The following is a 24,451-nucleotide window of genomic DNA, read 5'->3' on the forward strand; positions in this document are numbered from 1 at the left end:
CACTTTCAGGAACTTTCTCCTGCCTGACATGCTGAGTTTGCATAACTTTTTGCCTGCTCATTCTGTTCCTGTACCTACAGTGCTCACCAGCGCCCCTTCCTTCTGTGTCTGTCTGTCTACAGCCTCTGCTTGTTCAGAGCTCTGGTGAGATGACTGTTAGTCTCTGCTCATCTCTGTGCCCTGTGCTCCTGCACTGGAGCGTCCATAGGGTTGAACTACATGCAACTGCTAATATCCATTGCTTGTAAAATGTGTCATTTAATTTAGAGAAGCTGAGCCCCCTCTTCTTGGTGTCCCATCTGAGAATCTTCACAGGTGCTTTGAGTGGTGTCACCACCGCCATGCTCAAGATACGGGACAGTTCCATCACCTCCCCTGCTCCAGTACGTTCCTTCATGCTACCCTCTGTAGGGTTCTGTTTTTTAATGTAATTTTGTGTGGTTCAACCTCATATTTAATCTAAAACTAAATAGTTGTTTGCTTGTTTCTCCTCATCAGGCTGTAATGAAACCCCATCTCATTTTTCGGTTTCCCAGTTGTTCCTACCACAGAACCTGGTGTGTTTTACGTTCCCAGGGCGTGAGTCTTAGCTGAGTCAACATGTGAAGTCATGGTTGACACAACTAATTATAAGGCTTGCGTTAATTATGAGATTGAACTTCCCTCACCCTCATTTTCCTGCCTTTTCCTCCTTCAGCTGAATCTCCTCCCAGGTTCCCCGTGCCCTGCCCAGTTTTGGGTTTTGGAATTGAGCTATGTGGGCAGGTGGGTCAGGTGCACTGGATGTGGAGTCAGCTTCTTGGAGGCGGCGGGTGCCTGCTGGATTTCAGGAGACACCTCTGTAGGTAAAGGACTGAGAGTGTGTCCCCTCACTTCAGTCTGTCTGCCTCAGCACTCCTTGAGTTGCTCATGGCCTGCTTCCTTGCCTCACGTGCTCTGAGAACAGCAGAGCCACCTGGGACGGCAGGGGGCAGCTGGTGACCAGTGCTGGGCACCCCTGCTCTCAGGTGTCCCTCCCCCGGCCCAGATGTGCCTCCTCACCCTCCTATCCCCTGGTGCAGGGCACGTGCTGTCTCCTTCCATGCAGCCCTTACGTGTCACAGGGGATGTGCTGTCTGTGTCTCCTGGGGCTCCCGGTGCTTCTGTTTGCAGGAGAGGGGCTGCTGAGCCTCATGTCTTCAGAGCCATTGGGGTGGGTGGGGTTGCCGTTGGTCACTCTGCATAGCAGGGCTTCTTGAAAACGAACTCGTAAGTCCGTTTGCGTCACTAGCATTATTAGCAGAGCTGTTAGAGTATATGTAACTCTTTTCAACTTTAACAACATACTGTAGAATCATCTGCATGCAGATGGTAAGCATAAGCTCTGTTGCTCGATTTAATTAAAATACTTTGCTTCAGATAAACAGTGTTTGGAATAGAAAAGTAAACAAAATATCGGAAAATATTTTGAAAGTGGAAAGGTTAAGGGAGTGGTGAAGTGTTCACAACAGGCTGTGTGTGTGGCTCCCTAGTGATGGGCGGGCACTTTGGCAGAGGTTCAGGCATTGTAGCAGTGGACCTGGGTGGCCTGGACATCTATGGTCACTCTTTCCACCGCACTGTTGACAACAGGGGCTTGTATATGAGGGAGAAAGTGAGTGGGCAGAAAATAAGTCCCGTTATTTATATCGTATCAGGTTTCTATGACATTGTAACCTTTCTCAGTATGAAGGCTCTGCCCCCCACTGCCTGCCATTGTTTTGGGAGGAAAGTGGGTGTTAGATATTAATCTAGATGTGGGGAGGTGAGTAAAGGTTCAGATTGTTTCTGCAGATAAATAAGGCGTTTTCTCCAGTGGTTTCTAGCAGTACAAACAAGCAAATATCACGTTGCCTCTCAGAGTATTTTCCGATTTCAGTGCCCATATCTTAGCCCTTTGTGGAGCATGAACTGGATCCTTCTGGAAACTCTGCTTTGACCAGATCAGCAATGGAGACATGAAGAACTGTCAAAGAGCTGACCATTTCCTACCTCTGCCTGTTGCAGCGTACATTTCCCACCTTTGCCTGCAGCGGCGTACCCCGAGGATGGCTTCCATGTGACGCTGAGGCCTCCCAGGCCCCTGACAGCCATGGCTGCCCTGTGGCCTGGGGACCTGGGTTCTAGTCTGCAGACCTCAGTTCGGCACCAGTGCAGAGATGTGTTTGGGGAGAAGGGGTGCTCGGCTGCCCTCAGAACCTTGTGTGTGCATGGTGCGTGAGCAGAGACCCCATGGGCACAGTGTCCTGGGAACCGCAGCCAGACTTGCCCCAAAGCTGCTGTGATTGTCAAACCAGGAAGGGTGACTTTGCTGTTAGCTCCTAAGCAGCTTGTCTATCTTCACAATCCCTTTTCTGTGGTTTATCACATTGAAATTTCACTTTTAAATTATCCAGTCTTCTCCTTTAAAAACTTCACTCCTATACAAAGCAGTCACTTGCTTTCATTTGTGAATTAATGAATCTGTTTCTCGAAGTCGTCAAAACCAGGCCTCTGAGGTTTAATGGGAGCAGGACGGCAGGGGAGGGGAGACCCTGGAAGAGAGAGAAAGCAGCCTGGGGGTGCCCAGAGAGGCTCCGCGCAGACGATGCCAGGGTCTCGGAAGGCGGGAGGAAGGAAGCACCCTCCCACCCCCCAGGGGCCCTCACAGGCCATAGTGGGCTGCGCTCTCCCAGCTGTGCTCCTCCTCGGGGGCCCTCAGGCCTGTGCCTCAGCACCCTCCCATGGCTAAGGTGATGAGGTTTACTCTTTCTTTCTTGTTAAAATTAATTTAGCAAAGTAGCTATTCTGTGCCAACCCCAACTGGGTCTCCTGCTTTTCCATTCAGGCATTAACCACCTAGCATTAGCTCAGACCCCACAAGTTATTGGGCTGGGTCCCAACAGGACTTCTTTCACTTCTGACCAAGCAGCTGTTAATGAGAGGCTTCCCATGATCCTTTCAGGCTAGAGAACTAACCAGAACAATGCTCAACACACAGAATGCTCTGTACTTATGGTTGCAGTCTTATTCCTATAAAAGGACACAGATCAGGAGGAGAAGCCAATGAGGAGACACAGAGGGTGCGCTCTAGGGGGACTGTGGGATTTCTGCTCCCCCTTTCTCCCCTCCTTCCCACCCACCCCCCCACCCCCCCGGAGCCAGGAGCATCACCCTGTGCTCACAGCCAGGAAACTCCACTGAACTCTGTAGTCCAGGGATTTTACTAGGGATTCACTGAGTCACAGGCATGTAATTGAAGTCGGCCTTCACCCCTGTCTCCCTCCATGGAGCCCCTCCATGGAGGTCAGGCAGTAGAAAGCCCCCTAGCTCCCTCCTCACAGAATAGGTCCTCCTGGTCCTCCCAGGGCCCGGCCCTCGGTGGGAAGCCAACTGGGGAGTTTTCTTGTTAGGTAACAGAGCACCTACACCTTAGGCTGTAGGTGCTCCGCCAGAGACCAGGAGCCCAGATGGGTTCTTTGGTATACCACAGCAGCGCAGTCACGTGGTTAATGTGACACATGGTTCTCAGAGATTGAGTTTCTCCAGCTTTCAGAAGCACTCAGAGACTCCTCTACAGCTCTTGCTCACCTCCTCATTGCTAGGTAACAGACCTTCTCCAAAGTCTCTTGGTGTGACCACGTGAAGCTTTCCCCATTGACTTCTTGTTGCTGAAGATGAGGGGGAAAGTTCACTCCCTGGACCCCCTCCCTCTCCTTCCCCCCATCTCAGAATTCAGAGCTGAGGTAGTGTGACTGTATAAATATTATTCTCTGCTGAGCCAAAGAGTATATTATGACCATTTTCTCCTTTCTTGTGCAAATTTTCATTTTCCTTGGACTTAAAACTTGCCTCATCTATTTGCTTATTTTCTAAGCAGCTATTATTATGTCTTCTTAAACTGTCAACTTGTGGAGCCCTTCTTCATGTTATTCTCCATTTGGTGACTAGCCACACATCTGCTGGTTTTTCCTGGAGACCCTCCTGTGGCCCGTCCTCTGGCTCCAGGCACACGTGTGTCCCTCAGCCTTCACATGGCTGTTTTCCTTGGGCATCAGTTCATTGTCATCCCAGGGCTTCCCTTGCGCTCCTGTTCCATGGCTCCAGCAAGGCCGCCTCCATTGGTGTTCTGAGAATGGGGACATCTCAGTTTATGGTGCTTTCAACTACAGGTAGGAGCCAGCTAAGAGTGACTTAAACAGAAAGGTCTTTATCATATTAGGGAAATCAGGAGCTAGGATGGTACAGGGCTGGCTTAGTGACATCTTCAAACATAGATTCTTTCACTTTCGACCCCTTGGGCTTCCACGTAGGGTCTGGACTCACAGGCCATGTGTGAGGTGGCTGCCGTGTTTTGGGTGCCCTGTGCAGGCAGCAATATCCAGGAACAAAAGGTGAACCGTCCTCTCTGGTGAGGCTCTCTTCAAAGGCCAGAAGATGCTCTTGTCGAGACCTTTCCGCCAGCCTCAGTTCACATCCCCCTCAGGCCCCAGGACCAGAGTTGAAGGGGCTGTAACTGGATTCTAGAAAGGATTAACACCCTCCCCCCACGCCCCCACCCCCACAACATGGATGACCACATAACAGAAGAATAAAGTCAGGGTTTCTCAGTGAGAGGAAGAGGGTGGCTGTTGGGTTGCCTCTCAGCAGTGGCCACTGTGGTGTCGAAGGATTCGGTACGTGGAATGTCCAGGGCATCTTTGCATGGCCCACGTGCCAGACAGGTGGCTGGGGTAGGATTCCAGGGCAGAGACCACATTCTCCTCTTTCTGCAGCTGCCACTTAATTGCCTTCCAGTTTCCCTACAGGGCGTTTTCATCCTCAGCCCTTTGTGTGCTCCTGTTCCTCCCTCCCTCTGTGGACATTTTTAGGAAATCCTCTTTATCCCTGGTGTTCCAATGTGCTGTGAAGTGGGTCTTTTCTTATTCGTTGTGATGGGCACTTGCAACTTCGAAGTAGAAGCTTGAAACCAGAAATATCTTCTAGACTTTGGGAAGTTGTTAAGTGGCATTTTCTTCCTCTCTAGTTGGGACCGTGGGACTGTTTTTTAATTTCCATCTCTTTTTACCTCTATTTATCCTCCTGTTTACCTCCTTTAACTCCCCCTTTTAATCCTGCTTTATGAGATAATTTCACAACTTTATCTTCCAAATTTCCATTGATTTTTTTTCCCCCCTTCTCTCATATTTTTAGTTTTCAAGAGCATGTTTGTTCCCCGTTCTGTTTTTAAAGAGCAGAGTGACAGAGGAGTGGGAGATGCAGGGGAAGAATACTCTAGGAAGCTTCTTTGTGTGAGCGAGGGAGTCAGAGGTTGTTCATATTCCGTGCATTTCAGTATCTGTGAAGAAGTGGGCAGGTTGCTTAGTAAAAGAAAAGGAATTTGAAGGAGGTTTGTTTTTTCTCAGATTAATGTTCTTAGGTTTCTCAGACCCTTACATTTATTATTACTTTTAAATGACATTAACTACATTCCTGACTACAAAAGTAATACATGTTTATTGTAGAAATTTGGAAAATAACAAGAACTCACAAAGAAAAACATAAAGATTGTGTGAATCCCACCACTCAGAGATAACCATGATTAATATTTGAATGTTTTCTGTGCTGTCTCTAATAGTACATGAATATATGAATATGTATTCCTTCTTAAAAACAAATAGAATCCTACTATAGGTTGCTTTTATATTCATTTTCCAGTTAACAATGCATCACATGTTTTGAATATTTTTAGCTCTAAATATTTTTTTAAGATCATTTTTTTCTTTTGAACTTTCAAAAAATGAAGAGACTTTATTTTTTAGAGCTATGTTGGGTTCACAGTGACACAGCAGGAAGTGCAGTTCTGTGTACCCCGTCCTCACGCATGTTCATCCCCCATTTTCAGCGTCCCCTCAGGCACTGCATTTCTTAAAACTGGTGAGCTGACATCCACCTCACTCTCATCCCAATGCAAAGTTTACAACAACATTATAGTCTTTCCCATTGTAATCCTAGGATGAACATTCTTCATTTCCAGTCTTTGCACACATTTCTAATTATTTTCTGAATATATATTTCTCAGATTGGAATTCCTAGTCCCAGAGATATGGTTTTTTAGAATTGTGTAAGTTCTGTGACATCGTGTCTCCCAAAGGTTGTGCCACTGACAGGCTCTGCCAGCAGGGAGCGAGACTGACCACCTCTCATGTTCTTGGTAACATCATCAGTTATTGTATTCGTTTTCCAGGGCTGCCGTAACAAATAAACACAGATTTGGTGGCTTAAAACAACAGAAATTGAGACTTTCCTGATGGTCTAGTGTCTAAGATTTTGAGCTCCCAGTGCAGTGATCCTATGTTCGATCCCTGGTCAGGGAACTAGATCCCACATGCCCCAGCTAAAGATCCCACATGCTACAATTAAGACCTGGTGCAGCCAAATAAATAAATAAATAATTTAAACACACACACACACACACACACACACACACACCCCACACACCCCCCCCCCCCCCCAACCCAGAAATGTATTCTCTCCATTCGGGGCCCAGAAGTCAGAGTCAGGTGTCAGCAGGCTGCGCTCCCTCCCAGAGCTCTGGGAAGGAGTCTCCTGACTTCCTCAGTATCTATGGCTCTGTCATCCGGGATATCCACTGACTGATGGCTGCATCATTGCAATCTTGCCTCCATCTCATACGGCCTCGTCCCAGGCCTGTGTCTCTGCATGTATCTCCTTTTCCTAGAAGGACCCCAGCCACTGGGTCTAGGGCCCACCTAGTCCAGTGTGATCTCATTCTAACTCATCATCACACATGCCAAGACCCTATTTCCAAACAAGTTCCTTCCTTGAGGCTCCTGGTGAATGAGACTTTGGGAAACCATCCAAACCACCACCTAAAGTGAAGTCTCTCAGTCGAGTCCGACTCTTTGCGGTCCCATGGACTGTAGCCTATCAGGCTCCTCCATCCGTGGGATTTTCCAGGCAAGAGTGCTGGAGTGGATTGCCATTTCCTTCTCCAGGGGATCTTCCCGACCCAGGAATTGAACCCGGGTCTCCCGCATTGCGGGCACACGCTTTACCATCTGAGCCACCAGGGAAGCCACCACAGTTACCTTTAAATTTCTTTTCTAATCGAAACAGAGGGGAAAGCATCCTGGTTTTGTTTTGATTTGTATTTATGTAATGTAATTCGCTTTACTAGTGGTGTTGAAATCTTTTGATGTGGTTGTTTGCGTGTATTTCTTATTTGTAGCCCTTACCTGGTTTTCAGTTCAATTTCCTGTTGTTCAGTTTGCTCAGTCATGTCTGACTCTTTTCGACCCCATGGATTGCAGCATGCCAGGTTTTTCTGTCCTTCACTATCTCCTGAAGTTTGCTCAAACTCATGTCCATTGAGTCGGTGATGCCATCCAACCATCTCATCCTCTGTCGTCCCCTTCTGCCCTCAATCTTTCCCAGCATCAGGGTCTTTTCCAATGAATCAGCTCTTAGTTTTCAATTCAGTGGTTCATCTTAACTCATCAAACAATCTGGAATTTATTTTTATTTATGAAAAGAGGCAGAGAGGGACCTTTGCCTTCTTAGATCTCCTGTCTTCCTTCTGAATACATCCTGTATTCCATCACGTCTCACCTCCTCCTCTACCGCCTGCGAGGCCAGAGCCATCCTTTGTTTCTCAGGGATCCTTGCAGGGGCCTTGCAGTGGTTTCTCTGGCTCCACCCAGTTTGATCTCAACCAGCAGCCAGAACAGCCCTTTTCAAATGTAAATCAGACCCTGCAGCTCAAAGCCCTTCAGTGGCTCAGCTCACTTCTGAACAAAAGCCTGAGACCTGCTTGTGGTGCTGGGCCTGCGCCTTCCCCACCTCCTCTCCTGCTGCTCCCCACCCCCACCCCTTGCCGCTCCCTCCCTCTGATTTATCCAGACAGGCCTTCAGACAACTCTGCTGAAATCCGCCTGCTTATTTTAGGCTCAGAGAGGTCAAAACTTGATAACACTTGATAACAGTCCCCCCAGCTCGTCCTTCGCCAGCTCTGCAGTTTGAGTGTGGTGTTTTGTCCTCAAGTTGCCTACTACAAATACATATTTTTATTTGGAGTGTTTAAATTCCCATAGAGGAATTTCCCATTGCTATGATCTGCTTCTTGCTAGTGCTGTCGCTCAGTTGTGTCTGACTCTTCACAAACTCATGGACTGTAGCCCTCTAGTCTCCTTTGTCCATGGGATTCTCCAGGCAAGAATATCGGAGTGGGTTGCCATGCTCTTCTTCAGATGACCTGCTTAGATTGATACTTTTCATGAAAGCTCTCCTTTGGTGTCTGAAAAAGAAAGAACAAATGTCTTCAAGACTGCAGAAGGAAGTTTTCTGATTTTTTAGTGTTTTGAAACTTGGTAAGATTAAACATGTAAGAGTGAACACTTTATAATTTATCAATGATTAAGGCCTTAATCTTTATCTACTCTTTTACCAGATGTCAAGGAGATACTTCTAAGTAACTACTAATATTACACAATAGGTTCATTTGATCACCATGGAAGGAAACGAAACATTTTTTTGGTATGTGTGTTCTGTGCCTTTGTAAAAAGTTCACAGCATGGGGAGGACAGTACACAAGTTGAAAAGTTTTGCTTCATTCAGACTCACCCTTCCCGGAATCAGAGGTCACCAAGAGACGAGTGTGAAAGGTACAAGGGACCGGACAGGTGTGTCTGTGAAATGCCCGGACGTGTTCACTGAGGCTTGGCTTGCCTGTGAATCACTCAGGTCAAAACTGGGCCTGTAAGATGCAACAAGTACTTTTCTTAGATAGGGTTAGCAGTGTATTGTTTTATTCCTTGGATGTGAATGAAGGGCATGTCACCGATGTTAAATTGTTAAACTGTTGGTTTTCACATGCTCTGTTTCTTATCAGTTTCCTTTAGATCAAACTAATTCCTCTAGGGCAGGACAAGTGGTACAGTAGTATAATTTATTGAGTGAAGGATTTCTGTCTTAACAGAACTGTTTTATGGCCAAAAAGAAGCACTAATGAAAAACAGTTCCCTTGGTCCTCAGCATTTTTCAAAGGTGTTTGTATATGGGACTAGGCATCTGACCTACACGAGTACTGTGAATGTATAGAAAGTTTCTTTTTCTTTATTTTTAATTTATTTTTTATTAAGAACATTTTTTAATTGAAGTAACATTGATTTTTAATATTCTAGAAAGGTTCTTTTAAAAATCAAGCCTGACCTGGGACTTCCCTGGTATTTCAATGATTAATAATTCACCTGCCAGTGTAGGGGACACATGTTTGATCCCTGGTCCAGGAAGACTCCACATGCCATGGGGCAGCTAAGCCTGTGAAATGCAACTACTGAGCCCATGCTCTAGCACCCGTGCTCTTTTCACCAAAGAAGCCACCACAACGAGAAGCCTGAGCACTGCAAAGAAAGCGCTTGCATGTAGCAACGAAGACCCAGCTCAGCCAAAACTAAATAGATAAATTAATGTTTTTAGAAGTTTAGTATTGGTAGAGCTGCATTGTAAATTTTTATTAGATAAAATTAAATTAAACCTGACTCTTGATTGTTTCCATGTAATTAACTGAGTTTGTTTTATCCGTACTTTACTAATGATTTCTTCTACCATTTGGACTGTTAGAACAAAATACAAACTAATGACATTGAAGTATTAATTCACATTTTCTCACTCAGTTGCACCTATAACTGTCAAATGTCCAGCAAGGGAAAAAAATAAAATGTTGCATTTCTTTCAGTGAAAAGGTTTTTTAAATTGCATTTTTTAATGGCCTCTTTGTTTCCCATTTTCTGATTTTCTTACAAAATAAAATTTCAAAGATCTCAATGATTTAATTAAAGAATCCAATGTGACAGTTAAAAATTTTTATTTACCATTTGGATTTTTTTTCCTATTTGTCTTCTAACTCTTGAAAGTGGAGTTGTTTTTGGAATTGATGATGTGAACTTGGGGGTTCCATCAGAAACTCATCGCTTATTTTTCCATATTATTTAAGATGTTTACAGTTTTTTTTTAAATTTCATGTTATTAAGAAAAATCAAATTAAATATGGACTTATAGGCTGGTACTTAATATGTGAACAGTATAAGAGGATCTGACTGGGACTTCCCTGGTGGTCAGGTGGTAAGACTGCATGTTTCCACTGCAGGGTTCGACCCTTGCTCCCCGGTTGAGGAAGTAAGATCGTACGTGCCTCATGGCCGAAAAACAAAAAAGGAAAAGAAAATATCTTGAACTGAATAAAAATGAAAATACAACATGTCAACTTAAAAAAAAAAAGATCTGACTGGAATAGTCAAGAGGACATGGTGTGATTATGAAAGCAAGAATGGCCAAACCAAATGGCAACCTCCTGCCGGTCAGGGGTTGTTCAGAGGGATCCGTGTCCATGTTGTGATCTCCAGGATGGGTGACTGACCCCACCACACTATGGAGCATAGAGGGGAGCCGCCTGTTCTCAGGTTCTCAGTGGTGGACGCTCGGTGCCCTGTCCCTCCTCTCTCCAGCCATTTCCTGGGTGTGCTAGCTCTCATCCCTCTCCTCTGCTGACACCTCCTCTTAGAAGCTGTCTGAGATACCCCCACCTGCCCATCCTGTCTTCTTGTCTTACTTGCACTCCTGTGGACCCTTGCGCTGCCGAGGAAGGCTTCTTTCTCTCTCTAGATCCTGAACTTCTGGAGGGGGTTCCACACCTTCCCCGTTTGTATCTCTGGACTAGGCCCAGAGCAGACATTCAACAGGGCTTGTTGAATATCTTGGCCCCAAATGTAACCTGAGGGCCCTCTGTTCCCGGCATCGGGCTGTGTGCTTACCTGTGTTCACTGCTCATCTGATCCCAGGGTCAGGAATGATGTCACAGGTGCAGGCTGGGTGGCTCGTCAGCAGAGCCCGAGTTCTGTCTGCCTCTGCTAGTAGGATGGGGATAGAAGGATGGGTGGGGACTAACGGGTGGGGATGGAATAATGAGGACTTGCACGGTTCAGGTATTGTCAGCCTCTAGCAGAGCAAAGCAGAGAAGGCGATGGCACCCCACTCCAGTACCCTTGCCTAGAAAATCCCATGGACGGAGGAGCCTGGTAGGCTGCAGTCCATGGGGTCACAAAGAATTGGACACGACTGAGCGACTTCACTTTCCCTTTTCACTTTCATGCATTGGAGAAGGAAATGGCAACCCACTCCAGTCCAGTGTTCTTGCCTGGAGAATCCCAGGGATGGGGGACCCTGGTGGGCTGCCGTCTATAGGGTCACACAGAGTCCGACACGACTGAAGCGACTTAGCAGCAGCAGAAGAGCAAAGAGCCATTTTATTTCAGCAGAGATGAGTTTATTCGAAACAGCAGTGGAATCACCTTTTGCAGCAAGCACCCTGGTGGCCCTGAGACAAGTGCAGGGAGCAGAGGAGGAGAGTGTTCTCTATGGAGGAAAGGAGGAGGCTGGGAGGGGCTGTTTGGAACAGAGGTCACTGCAGGGAAACCAGAGTGCAGCGTGAGGGGCTTCCCCGGGGCCACAGGCGGGGGCCTTGCGGGCTGGGCCAGCGCCCTCCTTCCTGGCTTCCTGACTGCAGTTCTGAGTAAGGTTTCCTTTACACATGTTCACAGTCCTGATGGTACATCCTTGACTCTATTGCTGTGAAATGATTTGGCCAAAACCTGACGGATTTCGCAAAATAACCTCTAAGAGACTCTGAGTGGAGCACCTGCCTGAGCCAAGCACCTGCCTGAGTCAGCACCTCTTCCCCCTTCAGGACGAGGCGGTTGTGCATGTAGTCACCAGTTTTGCCAGGTCACCTATGGTGATTCATACCCTGGAATACAAGCATTTAAAATGGGTTATATTAGTGTATTAGGAGTTTAACAACAGTCCCTTTATTCTTCCTCTGCCCATTAAACATAATCACAACATTAATGTGGATCAAAGTGAACATGTTTCTGTATGTTTTATGATGAGCGTACTGTGCAGATTCATTGTTGTTCTAGGTCACGCGTCAGCAAACCTCTGTAACGAACAGACAGCATAAACTTTAGGCTTTGTGAACCAAGCATGGTGTCTGTAGTATATTCCTTTTTTTAATTAACCCTTTAAAATAATAAAACACCATTCTGAGCTCTGGTTCTCAGCTTGTAGTTTGCTGACCCCCTGTTCTAGATTAAATGAGTTCTGTAATTCAGCTATCATGTCTTAAAGGATATGAAGAAAAAAAAAAGAAAAATGGATCATAGAAACTAACAAGTAGTAATCAAAGTTTTAAAAATTAGGATTATTTAATGTAGAGTAGGTTAGAGATGATTATTGTTTTTTATATGGCAACTTTATTGAGATATTCACATAAAATACAGTTCACCTGTTTAAAGTATACATTTCAGTGGTTTTTAACATTTTGACAGAGTTATGCAGCTCCCACAACAGTCTGATTTTAAAATCTTTTTCATCACCTGCCTCATCAGTAGTCACTACCCATTAACCTCCCTGTTTGCCTCTGCCAGCCCCCCAAATACTGCTCAGTTGTGTCCTCCACTTGTGATACCATGGACTGTAGCCGCTAGGCTTCTCTGTCCATGGGGTTTCCCTAGGAAGAGTACTGGAGTGGGTTGCCATTTCCTCCTCCAGGCATCTTCCCAATTTAGGAATCAAACCTGCATCTCTTGTCTCCTGGATTGGCAGATGGATTCTTTACCACCACCTGGGAAGCCCAAAAACAACCTTCAGAGAAGGTGAGACGTTACTTGCTGTGCTGTACTTAATCGCTCATGTCTGACATTACCCTGCAGAACCATTAATCTATTTTCCGTCTCTGTAGATTTATTGGTTTCCACCACTCCAGTACTCTTGCCTGGAGAATCCCATGGACGGAGGGGCTTGGTGGGCTACAGCCCACGGGTGGCAACTAGTCGGACATGACTGAGCGACTTCACTTTCACTTTCAGATATGTAGGCAACACCACCCTTATGGCAGAAAGTGAAGAAAAACTAAAGAGCCTCTTGATGAAAGTGAAAGAGGAGAGTGAAAAAGTTGGCTTAAAGCTCAACATTGAGAAAACTAAGATCGTGGCATCCGGTCCCATCACTTCATGGCAAATAGATGGGGAAACAGTGGCTGACTTTATTTTTCTGGGCTCCAGAATCACTCCAAATGGTGATTGCAGCCATGAAGTTAAAAGACGCTTACTCCTTGGAAGGAAAGTTATGACCAACCTAGACAGCATATTAAAAAGCAGAGACATTACTTAGTCAACAAAGGTCCGTCTAGTTAAGGCTATGGTTTTTCCAGTGGTAATGTATAGATGTGAGAGTTGGACTATAAAGAAAGCTGAGTGCTGAAGAATTGATGCTTTTTAACTGTGGTGTTGGAGAAGACTCTTGAGAGTCCCTTGGACTGCAAGGAGATCCAAGCAGTCCATCCTAAAGGAGATCGGTCCTGGGTGTTCATTGGAAGGACTGATGCTGAAGCTGAAACTCCAATACTTTGGCCACCTGATGTGAAGAGCTGACTCATTTGAAAAGACCCTGATGCTGGGAAAGATTGAGAGCAGAAGGAGAAGGGGATGACGGAGGATGAGATGATTGGATGGCATCACTGACTCAATGGACATGGGTTTGGGTAGACTCCAAGAATTGGTGATGGACAACCAACCAAGTTGGTTGCAAATGGCTTATTTCCCTCTTTTTTTATGGGTAATACTCCATAGTATATATGTACCACATCTTCTTTATCCGTTCACCTGTTGATGGACTCTGAGGTTGCTTCCATGTCTTGGCTATTGTAAATAATGCTGCTGTAAACATTGGGGTACATGTGTCTTTTAAAATTAGAGTTTAATCTTTTCTGGTGAAGAAGGCAATGGCACCCCACTCCAGTGCTCTTGCCTGGAAAATCCCATGGACGGAGGAGCCTGGTGGGCTGCAGTCCATGGGGTTGCTAGGAGTTGGACATGACTGAGCGGCTTCACTTTTCACTTTCATGCATTGGAGAAGGAGATGGCAACCCACTCCAGTGTTCTTGCCTGGAGAATCCCAGGGACGGGGGAGCCTGGTGGGCTGCCATCTATGGGGTCGCACAGAGTCAGATATGACTGTAGCGACTTAGCAGCAGCAGCAGCAGTCTTTTCTGGATATATGCCCAGGAGTGGGATTGCTGGATCACTTGGTAATTCTATTTTTAGTTTTCTGAGGAGCCTTCATACTCTTCTCCATAGTGGTTGTACCAACTTACACTCCCACCAGTAGTGTGGGAGGTTCCCTTTTCTCCACACCCTCTCCAGCATTTATTATTTGTAGATTTTTTGATGGTAGCCATTTTGAACAATGTGAGGTGATACCTCATTATAGTTTTGATTTGCGTTTCACTAATGATTAGCGAAGTTAAGCATGTTTTATTTGCCTGTCAGCCATCTGTATGTCTTCTTTGGAGAATGTCTGCTTAGGTCTTCTGCCCATTTTTTTTTCATTGGACTGTTTGTTCTTTTGATACTGAACATTGATATATCGCTCAGTTGTGGCCGACTCTTTGCGACCCCATGGACTGTAGCCTACCAGGCTTCTCTGTCCATGGGATTCTCCAGGCAAGAATACCAGAGTGGGTTACCATTTCCTTCTCCAGGGGATCTTCCTGACCCAGGGATCGAACCCCGGTCTCCCTCATTGGAGGCAGATGCTTTAACCTCTGAGCCACTAGGGAGGCCCATTGATATATTTTAGAAATTAAGCCCTTTTTGGTCACATAATTTACAAATATTTTCTTCCAGTTTGTAGGTTCTCTTTTCATTTTGTTTATGGTTTCCTGTGCTGTACAGAAGCTTGTAAGTTCAATTAGTTCATTTGTTTACTTTTATTATTCTTTCCATTAATCTAGGAGACAGATCCAAAAATAATATTGCTGCGGTTTATGTCAAAGAGTGTTCTGCCTATGTTTTTCTCTAGGAATTTTATAGTATCTCATAAGATGTGTCTCATCTTACATTTAGGACTTTAATCCATTTTGCGTTTATTTTTGTGTATAGTGTTAGAGACTGTTCTAATTCCATTCTTTTACATGTAGCTGTCCAGTTCTCCCAGCACCACTTATTGAAGAGACTGTCTTTTCCCCACTGTATATTCTTGCATCCTTTTTGTAGTTTAATTGACCAGTTTAATTCTTTTAATTGTAGTTTGAAAGAATGCTAGATGCATGGGTTTATTTCTAGGCTTTCTGTCCTGTTCCATTGATCTATGTGTCTGCTTTTGTGCCAGTACCATACTGTTTTGATGACTATAGCTTTGCAGTATAGACTGAAGTCAGGGAGCTTGATTCCTGCAGCTCTGTTTTTCTTCCTCAAGATTGTTTTGGCTATTTGGGGTCCTTGTGTTTCCATACAAAGAAAAAAATGTTTTGTTCTAGTTGTGTGAACAATGCATTGGTAATGTTAATAGATTGCTTTCAGTAGCACAAAGATCTAACTGATGGCATTAAAAAGTAAGCAAATAGTGGAGAGGCTGTACTTGTATTCCTTTATGATGGCCTGTGAAAGTGTTAGTTGCTCAGTCGTATCTGACTCTTTTGCAACCCCATGGACTGTAGCCCTCCAAGCTCCTCTCTTCATGGGATTTCCCAGGCAAGAATACTGGAGTGGGTTGCTAATTCCTTCTCCAGGGGATCTTTCCCACACAGGGATCGAACCTGGGTCTCCACATTGCAGGCAGATTCTTTACTGTCTTTGCACCCAGGGAAGCCCCTTATGATGGCCTGTTCTCCTTAATTCTCATTTTGTCTCAGCTGGCTTGTCACAGTTATTTTATTTTAAATGATATGAGAAAGGTTTCATTTCCTTGGCAGTAGAATGCTGTCACATTGTTGGTTTTTACATGGAGTGGGGGACTCAGGGTGGGCAGGGGATCAGGGCCACTGTGTAACCCACTGTGGAGCTTTTGTTCTCCTAAATAGGGAATGCAGGTGTATCTAGGGACTTTGCTGGTGGTCCAGTGGTTAAGAACCACCTTGCAATGCAGGGTGCACAGGCTCGATCCCTGGTTGAGGAACCAAGATCCCACATTCTGTGGGGCAACTAAGCTTGCATGCCACAACTAGAGAGCCCAAGTGCCACAACAAAGAGCCAATGCAGCCAAATAAATATTTAGGGAAAAAAAGAGAAATGTATGTGAAGAGACGTCATGGGAGAGGCCAAAAGAGATAATGAAATTGGCAGGAACTTTTGAGGAGAAGGAGATATTTAACAGAAGAAATTAAAATTTTTTGCTACATGGTATATGGAAAAAGTGTTAATTTTGCTGACCTTTTCCCCGTGAAATCTTTGGTAAAATGACTATGACTTGATAATGCCTTGTGGTGCCAGGTCTCCCTGGAGGATGAGATGAGTTACTGTGTGTCACCTCAGAGCAGGAGGGGCTGGCCTGGCTGCTTTCCCAGAAAGCCTCCGTGGCTGCAGCTGCAGGAGGGCCTGGGGAGAGAGGAGACAGTGAGAGTCCCCATGTCCAGAGGGACTGCTGTCCTCACAGGGGACTTTTGCAGTCACTTGTGTTTATAGATGACATCCAGTTTATGGAGGTTATACTTTTAAAAGCTAGTTTTCCTTTTCCTTTTCAGTTTAAAAATCTTATTTCATTAATGAACTCATTATTTTGCATAACATTGGACTAGTTGTCAATTAATTTTTTAGGGCTTCCCTCGTAGCTTAGTCGGTCAAGAATCTGCCTGCAGTGCAGGAGACCCATGTTCTATCCCTGGGTCGGGAAGATCCCCTGGAGACGGACATAGCAACCCACTCCAGTATCCTTGCCTGGAAAATCCCATGCACAGGGGAGCCTGGTGGGCTGCAGTCCATGGGGTCACAAAGAGTCGGGCATGACTGAAGGACTAACACTTTCACCTTTCAATTAATTTTCATTAAATGGTCTTTCCCTCCAGTATTTTATACTACATTTGTGGGTTTAGTATATTTTATTTTTAAGCCTTTAAAATGTGTGATAGGCAAATTTACAATCCCAATAGAAAAACAAGTCTCAAGCTAACATAATATGATAAACTATTAGTGCAGTAATCAGGTTATCTCAAACATAACAGTGTTATTTATAAACCTAATAGCTTACAGATGACAAGACCATTTGACAGGTCTTCTAAAATATCAAACATTTAAAAATTACTTATTTATTTTGGCTGTGCTGGATCTTTATTGCTGTGCAGGCTTTCTCTAGTTGGAAAGAGGAGACTAATCTCAAGTTGCAGTGTGCAGGCTTCTCATTGCAGTGGCTTCTCTTGTTGCAGAGTACCAGCCTTAGGCATGTGGGCTTCAGTAATTGCAACACATGGGCTCAGTCATTGTGACACACAGGCTTACTTGCCCCATGGTATGTGGAATTTTCCCAGACTAGGGATTGAACCCATGCCCCTTGAATTGACAGGTGGATTCTTACTCACTGTGGTGTTGTTCACTTGCCAAGTCATACCTGACACTTTGTGACCCCGTGGACTGTAGCATGCCTGGCTTCCCTGTCCTTTACTATCTCCTGGAGATTGCTCAAATTCATGTCCATTGAGTTGGTGGTACTATCTAACCATCTCATCCTCTGCTGCCCTCTTCTTTTGCCCTCAGTCTTTCCCAGCATCAGGGTCTTTTCCAGTGAGTTGGCTTGTCACATAACATGGTCAAACTATTGGAGCTTTAGGTTCAGCATCAGTCCTTCCAACAAATATTCAGGGTTGATTTTCTTTAGGATCGACTGGTTTGATGTCGTTGCTGTCCCAGGGACTCTCAAAGAGTCTTTTCCAGCATCACAGTTTGAAAGCATCATTTCTTCAACACTCAGTCTTCTGTATGGTCCAACTCTCACATCTGCATATGACTACTGGAAAAGCCATAGCTTTGGCTCTGTGTCGCTTTGTTGGAAGACTGACGTCTCTGCTTTTTAATATGCTGTCTAGTTTGTTACAATTTTCCCAGTAGGTTCATCAGTACCACTTTTCTAGATTCTGTATATAGGTATGAATATACAATGTTTGTTTTTCTCTTTCTTAGTTCATTCTCTGTAACAAGTTCTGGGTTCATTCACCTCAGTTAAGCTGATTCAGACTTGTTCCCTTTTATGACTGAGTAATGTTCCATTGTATGTACCACATCTTTATCCATTCATCTGTTGATGGACATCTAGCTTGCGTCCATGTTCTAACTACTATAAATACTTCTGCAGTGAACATTGGAGTACATGTATCTTTTCTGATTATGATTTTCTCAGAGTATATGCCCAGTAGTGGGATTGCTGGGTCATATGGTAGTTTTATTCCTAGTTTTTTAAGGAATCTCCATAGTGTTCTCCATAATATCTATATCAATTTACATTCCTACCAACAACGCAAACAGGTCCCCTTTCTCCACATCCTCTCCAGCATTTATTGTTTCTGCTGCTGCTGCTGCTAAGTCACTTCAGTCGTGTCCAACTCTGTGCGACCCCATAGACGGCAGCCCACCAGGCTTCTCTGTCCCTGGGATTCTCCAGGCAAGAATACTGGAGTGGGTTGCCATTGCCTTCTCCAATGCATGCACACATGCTAAGTCGCTTCAGTCGTGTCCGACTCTGTGTGACCCTATTGACAGCAGCCCATCAGGTTCCTCTGTCCACAGCATTCTTTAGGCAAGAATACTGGAGTGGGTTGCCATTTCCTTCTCCATTATTGTTTCTAGATTTTCTCAATTAAAAAAAAATGGGCGGAAGACCTGAACAGACAGTTTTCCAAAGAAGACATACAGATGGCCAATAAACACATGAAAAGTCACTCAGCCTTGCTCATTATTAGAGAAATGCAAGTCAAAACTACAATGAGGAATCAACTCACACCAGTCAGAATGGCCATTGTCGCCAAATCTCTCGTCTCATTTCTTTCTTGGGACTGATTACCTAGCCCGAGGAGTGGATTTGCTCCCTCTTGGTCCCAAGGAGCAGGAGTGCTTGGCTTTCGTGAGCACGTTTTCTGGCCATTTTTCAGCTCCTTCTGCTCCCTCCCTGGCTTCCCCATTCTCCTGCTTCCTTGTCGGGCTTTTAGCCCCATGTTTAGTCCTTTGAGTAGTATCCCATTGCATTTGATCTTCTTCTAGTGTTTCTGTCGGGTTGTCACTCTAATGACAGGAGTGAAAATGCACACAGGTGGTGCTGGAATTCTGGGCACGCTGGACTAGAATAGTTCGTTATGGAATGTATTGGGTGGGCCAAAAGGTTCCGTTTTTTCCTTGAGGTGCTCTAGTAGTGCTTTTGTCTTTAACTTCATTTGAAATAGTTTTTTAGATTGTATTCTGTGAGCTGTCATATTAACGTGCATTTTTTTAAAAAACTTATCAAAATTGGTGAATTTTTGTGTAACCATTTTAATAGTGAAAATAGAAGAAAAAAGCAACATTTTCAGCATATTATGCTTAATTATTTCAAGAGAGGTATAGGACTTCCCTGGTGGTCCAGTGGTTAAGAGTCTACCTACCAATGCAAGGGACATGGGTTTGATCCCTGGTCCGGGAAGATCCCACATGCCTTGGAACAGCTAAGCCTGTGTGCCACAACTACTGAGCCTGAACTCTGGAGCCCATGAGGTGCAACTATTGAAGCATAAGTGCACTATTTCCCATATCCTCTGCACTGAGAAGCCTGTACACTGCAATGAACAGCCCCTGATTGCTGCAAGTAAAGAAAGCCTGTGTGCAGCAGCAAAGACCCAGCTCAGTCAAAAATTAAGTAAGTAATTAAAAACAAAAAGGTAAACACACACACAAAACAAATGTGCAGTGTATGGAGAAAGTGTCCAAAGTGGTTTGTGAAGTTTCATGCTGGAGACTGCTCGTGGGTGATACTCCATGATCAGGTAGACCGATTGAAGTTGATAGAGATCAAATTGAGACATTAATTGAGAACAATCAACATTATACCACAGGGGAGATAGTTGACATACTCAAAATACTCAAATTAAATGTTAAAAATTACTCGCACCAGCTTGGTTATGTTTATCACTTTGATGTTTGATTTCCACATAAGCAGGAAAAAACCCTTGACAATATTTCTGCATGCGATTTTCTGCTTAAACTTAACGAAACCGTTCCATTTTAAAAAACAAATTGTCACAGGCAATAGAAAGTGGATACTGTACAATAATGTGGAATGGAAGAGATTGTGGGGCAAGTGAAATGAACCACCACCAACCACAACAAGGCCAGTCTTCATCCAAAGAAGGTGATGTGTATATGGTGGGATTGGGAGGGAGTTTTCTTATGAGCTCCTAGAAAACCAAAGGATTAATTCCAACAAGTACTGCTCCCACTTAAACCAACTGGAAGCAGCACTCGACAAAAAGCATCCAGAGTTAGTCAACAGAGAATGCATAATCTTCCATCAGGATAACACAAATCATGTGTTCCTTTGATGACCAGGCAAAAACTGTTACAGCTTGACTGGGAAGTTCTGATTCGTTTGCCTTATTCACCAGATGTTGTACCTTTGATGCCCACTGATTTCGGTCTTTACAGAATTCTCCTAATGGAAAAAATTTCAATTCCCTGGAAGATTGTAAATCACCTGGAATGGTTCTTTGCTTAAAAAGATAAAAAGTTTGGGGAAGGTGGAATTATGAAGTTGCTTGAAAAATGGCAGAAGATAGTGGAAAAAACTGGAAAATTCTTAGAGATGAGAATACCAGACCATCTTATCCGTCTCCTGAGAAACCTGTATGCAAGTGAAGAAGCAACAGTTGGAACCAGACATGAAACAACTGACTGGTTCAAAATTAGGAAAGGAATATATCAAGTGTTTATATTGTTACCATGCTTATTTAAATTGTATGCAGAGTACATCATACAAAATGCCGGGCTGGATCAGTTACAAGCTGGAATCAAGATGCTGGAAGAAATATCAACAACCTAAGATTTGCAGATGATACCACTCTAATGACAGAAAGGGAAGAGGAATTAAAGAGCCTCTTGATGAGGGTGAAAGAGGAGAGTGAAAAAGCTGGCTTGAAACTCAACATTCAAAAACTAAGATCATGGCATCTGCATCCATCACTTTATGGTAAATAGAAGGGGAAAAAGTGGAAGTAGTGACTTTTTATTTTCTTGGACCCCCAAATCATTGCAGACCGTGACTACAGCCATGGAATTAAAAGATGCTTGCTCCTTGGAAGGAAAGATATGACAAATCTAGATAGTGTATTAAGAAGCAGAGACATCACTTTGCTGACAAAGGTCCATAGAGTCAAACCTATCGTTTTTCTAATAGTCATGTATGGATGTGAGAGTTGGACCATAAAGAAAGCTGAGCTTTTGAATTGTGGTGCTGGAGAGAGTCCCTTGGACTCCAAGGAGATCCAACCAGTCAATCCTCATCCTAATCCTAGTTGTTTATCGTGGACCATGGTGCTGGTGCGTGTGTCACTTAGCTGATGTGTTACAGTGAGCGTACACTGAGAGTCAGCTGGCCTGCCATCTTGGACCTAGCTGGTTCTAATCCGTTTATGTCATGTCCTTGGGCTATGTCATTCTTTTAGAGCAGCAGGCACCAACCGTTCTGGCACAGGGACCAGTTTTGTGTAAGATAGTTTTTCCAAAGCGCAGTGGAGTTCACGCTCCTAGGAGAACCTAATGCTGTTACCACTGGTCTGAGAGGAGGCGGAGGCTCAGGCACTAACTCGAATGTGGTGGGGGGCAGCTGTACATACAGATGAAGCTTTGCTGTCTCTCCCGAGGCTCACCTCCTGCTGTGAGGCCTAGGGTGGGGTCGGGGTCGGGAACCTGTTTTAAAGGTTTTGCTTGGCCCCCTTCCTATCTCATTCTCTACTCAGAGATTTTTTTCCAGGCTGAGTGGGAGCGTTGACCCTGCCTGTCAGGAAGTAAAAATCTGAATGTCTGATCTAGGGGCCTTAGGGGCAGGATGGCTCCTTGTTTTAATCCATATGGGCTGGAATCCCCACATCGTTGTTATCTGGATGTGGAACCTCAGTAGCCTTCCTATGGGTCTCCTTGATGATAAAGCCCTTTCTGTAACAGCATCACAGCACAATAACTGTCTGTAAATGATAAAAAGACTTAAAAGTCACGATTAAATATTTGACTACAGTGTAATCGATAAAGAACCCTGATTACTAATGTGACAGCATTTTAAGATAACAACTAGAACTCTAGCATTATACCAGGACATATTCAAATTTTAGAAACCTCATATAATTTTTGGAAAGGCCATATTAATAATATTCATCCATACAGTATTTTTTTCTGAACTTTTTATTTTGCATTGGAGTATAGCTGATCAACAGTGTTATGATAGTTTCAGTTGGACAGCAAAAAGACTCAGCTGTATGTGTACATGTATCCATTCTCCCCCAAACTCCCCTCCCATCCAGGCTGCCATATAACACTGAGCAGAGTTCCTTGTGCTACACAGTAGGTGCTTGTTGATTGTCCATTTTAAATATAACTATGTGGACATGTCCATCCTGAACTGCCTAATTGTTTCCTCCCCCATTCTTCTCCCGAGCAACCATAAGTTCATTCTCTAAGTCTGTGAGTCTCTGTTTCCTACAGTGTATTTTTAGGTAGGTTTTTCGCTCCTGTGATAATGCTCTCCGTGTAATTTAACATACCAAATATAATACTACTTAAATATTTCTCTGAGATGCCTCAGGGGCCCTTGGAAGCATCCCAAAGTTAGTTGAAAGTCAAATAAGTTTGAATAAAATTTGATATTTGGAAAGTTTGTCAAAAATTTTGAAACACTTGATCAAAGACCACGGTTACTTTGAGACAATACTTATTTCTTAACCAAAGTCACAGGACATCTCAAAAGTAAATTCAGATCATTTAAAGGCAGAGAAAGTCCACACAATCGGTTATCAAAAACAGCATTCCAAGAAAACTTTATTCTCTTACCAGAAAGAAAATCAAACCCAAGTCTTACTTTAGCTTATTCCCAACAGAATCCATTTACCCAACTGAATTCAATCCAGTCTTAGAAAATCCTGATCCAGCAAACTCTTTTCAGTATTTTTTCACAGGCAGGGTCTTGTCCCCCGCTGCCCACCCCCACCTCTTATTCAGTTCACTTTGTCCAAAAGCTGCAGCCCCATGATGTCCACACTGGGCAGTGCGTGAGCTGGTGAGCTGAGTTCTCGCTGCCCTTGCTGGCCAGCCATCCTGCTGCCCTGGCCAGCAGGGCCTCCGTGTGTGAAGTCTTTCTTGATCACCTGAATCAGGAGGAGAGCGAGCTGCCTAGAAGCCCTAGGTCCCTGTAGTCAGCCTGCTCCTGTTGTGTTTATTGCAGGCTATGGGAATTGTGCCTCTATGTGTAAATATCTCCTCTCTGCTCAGTTGTAAACTCCTTGAGGGCACTGCTGTGGCAGTGGTGCCTGTAACATCTGGGTATTCAGTAAAGTTTGTGGAACGAGAAAAGCCTGGATGTCCCTGTGAGGCAGTGAAGAGAAGGTACATGTCTGTTCTCCTGTCTACGTTTGGTGTTTAGTGAGTGTTCTAGTAGGGCTTCCCAGGTGACTTAGTGTAAAGAGCCCTCCTGCCAATGCAGGAGACTCAGGAGACGCGGATTCAACTCCTGGTTTGGAAAGATCCTCTGGAGTAGGAAATGGTAACCTAATCTAGTATTCTTGCCTGGAGAATTCCATGGACAGAGGACCCTGGTGGGCCTCAGTCCATGGAGTCACAAAGAGCTGGACACTGAGCACACAGGCGTATGCATGACAAGAGTGTTCTAGTTCAGAGTTGGTGTGGTGTTGTGATTATTGGATTACATTCTGCTCAACTCACCACTCTAACCTTGGACAGCCTGGATTGGAGTTTCTGTGTTTGAAAAGGTCCTCAAGATTCAGTGTAGAAAAGAGTGAAATAGGTACTTATTAAAATTGTGGACACCTGGGCTCTGCCCTCTGAGACTTGTTGGGCTGCAGGGCTGAGCCGTCTAAGTACATCCACTTCCCCACCCCAGCCCCATGGTCCAGGCCACATGTGAGGAGAACCACTGAGCAAGGTGACCTCTGTGGTGTCTCCAGCTCTGTTTTTAAAGGACACTTAGATAGGATGGACAGCTCTGTGAAGTTACTTTCTATCATCGGATGTTTAATTTCCTTTCCCTTTTGTGAGTTGGGTGCAGTCGCAAGCACAGATAATGAGCGTGTGCCTCATTTAGTAGAAAAGGCATGTTTTCAGATCCTCTGCAAGGAGGGAGCAGTCAGTAGGGTGGCCGTTGCAGCAAGGAAACCCCATGTAGCTTTCGGCCTAAAGGCTTTTTCCCGAGAACTTTACCTTTCAAGAGTTTCCATATTTATCATCTGTTCACTTTATTAACACATTACAGCAAGTCCCCTACCTATGAACCTTCAAGTTGTGAACTTTGAAAGATGCGAATGTGCATTCCATCAATGTCAGATGTGAGTGAAACTGCAGCTTGCCCTCCATCTCCTGTTGCTGACGCCCCTTCAGCTCCACCA

General features: G+C 44.6%; 1 protein-coding gene and 1 long non-coding RNA gene across 6 annotated transcripts in view; one reads left to right on the forward strand and one right to left on the reverse strand.

Annotated features, from left to right (window-relative positions):
- The window catches only part of TJP1 (tight junction protein 1), a 260,114-nt gene that overhangs the window by 70,795 nt on the left and 164,868 nt on the right, over positions 1 to 24,451 (forward strand). The gene's annotated exons all lie outside the window — the stretch shown is intronic.
- On the reverse strand, positions 8,046 to 10,749 carry LOC123330825. Its single transcript, XR_006547016.2, has 2 exons — positions 10,607 to 10,749; positions 8,046 to 8,293 (listed from the first exon to the last, which is right to left on the reverse strand). It is a non-coding gene; the product is annotated as an uncharacterized LOC123330825 (long non-coding RNA).

Source organism: Bubalus bubalis, chromosome 20 (assembly GCF_019923935.1).
Source record: "Bubalus bubalis isolate 160015118507 breed Murrah chromosome 20, NDDB_SH_1, whole genome shotgun sequence".
Classification (NCBI taxonomy): Eukaryota; Metazoa; Chordata; class Mammalia; order Artiodactyla; family Bovidae; genus Bubalus; species Bubalus bubalis.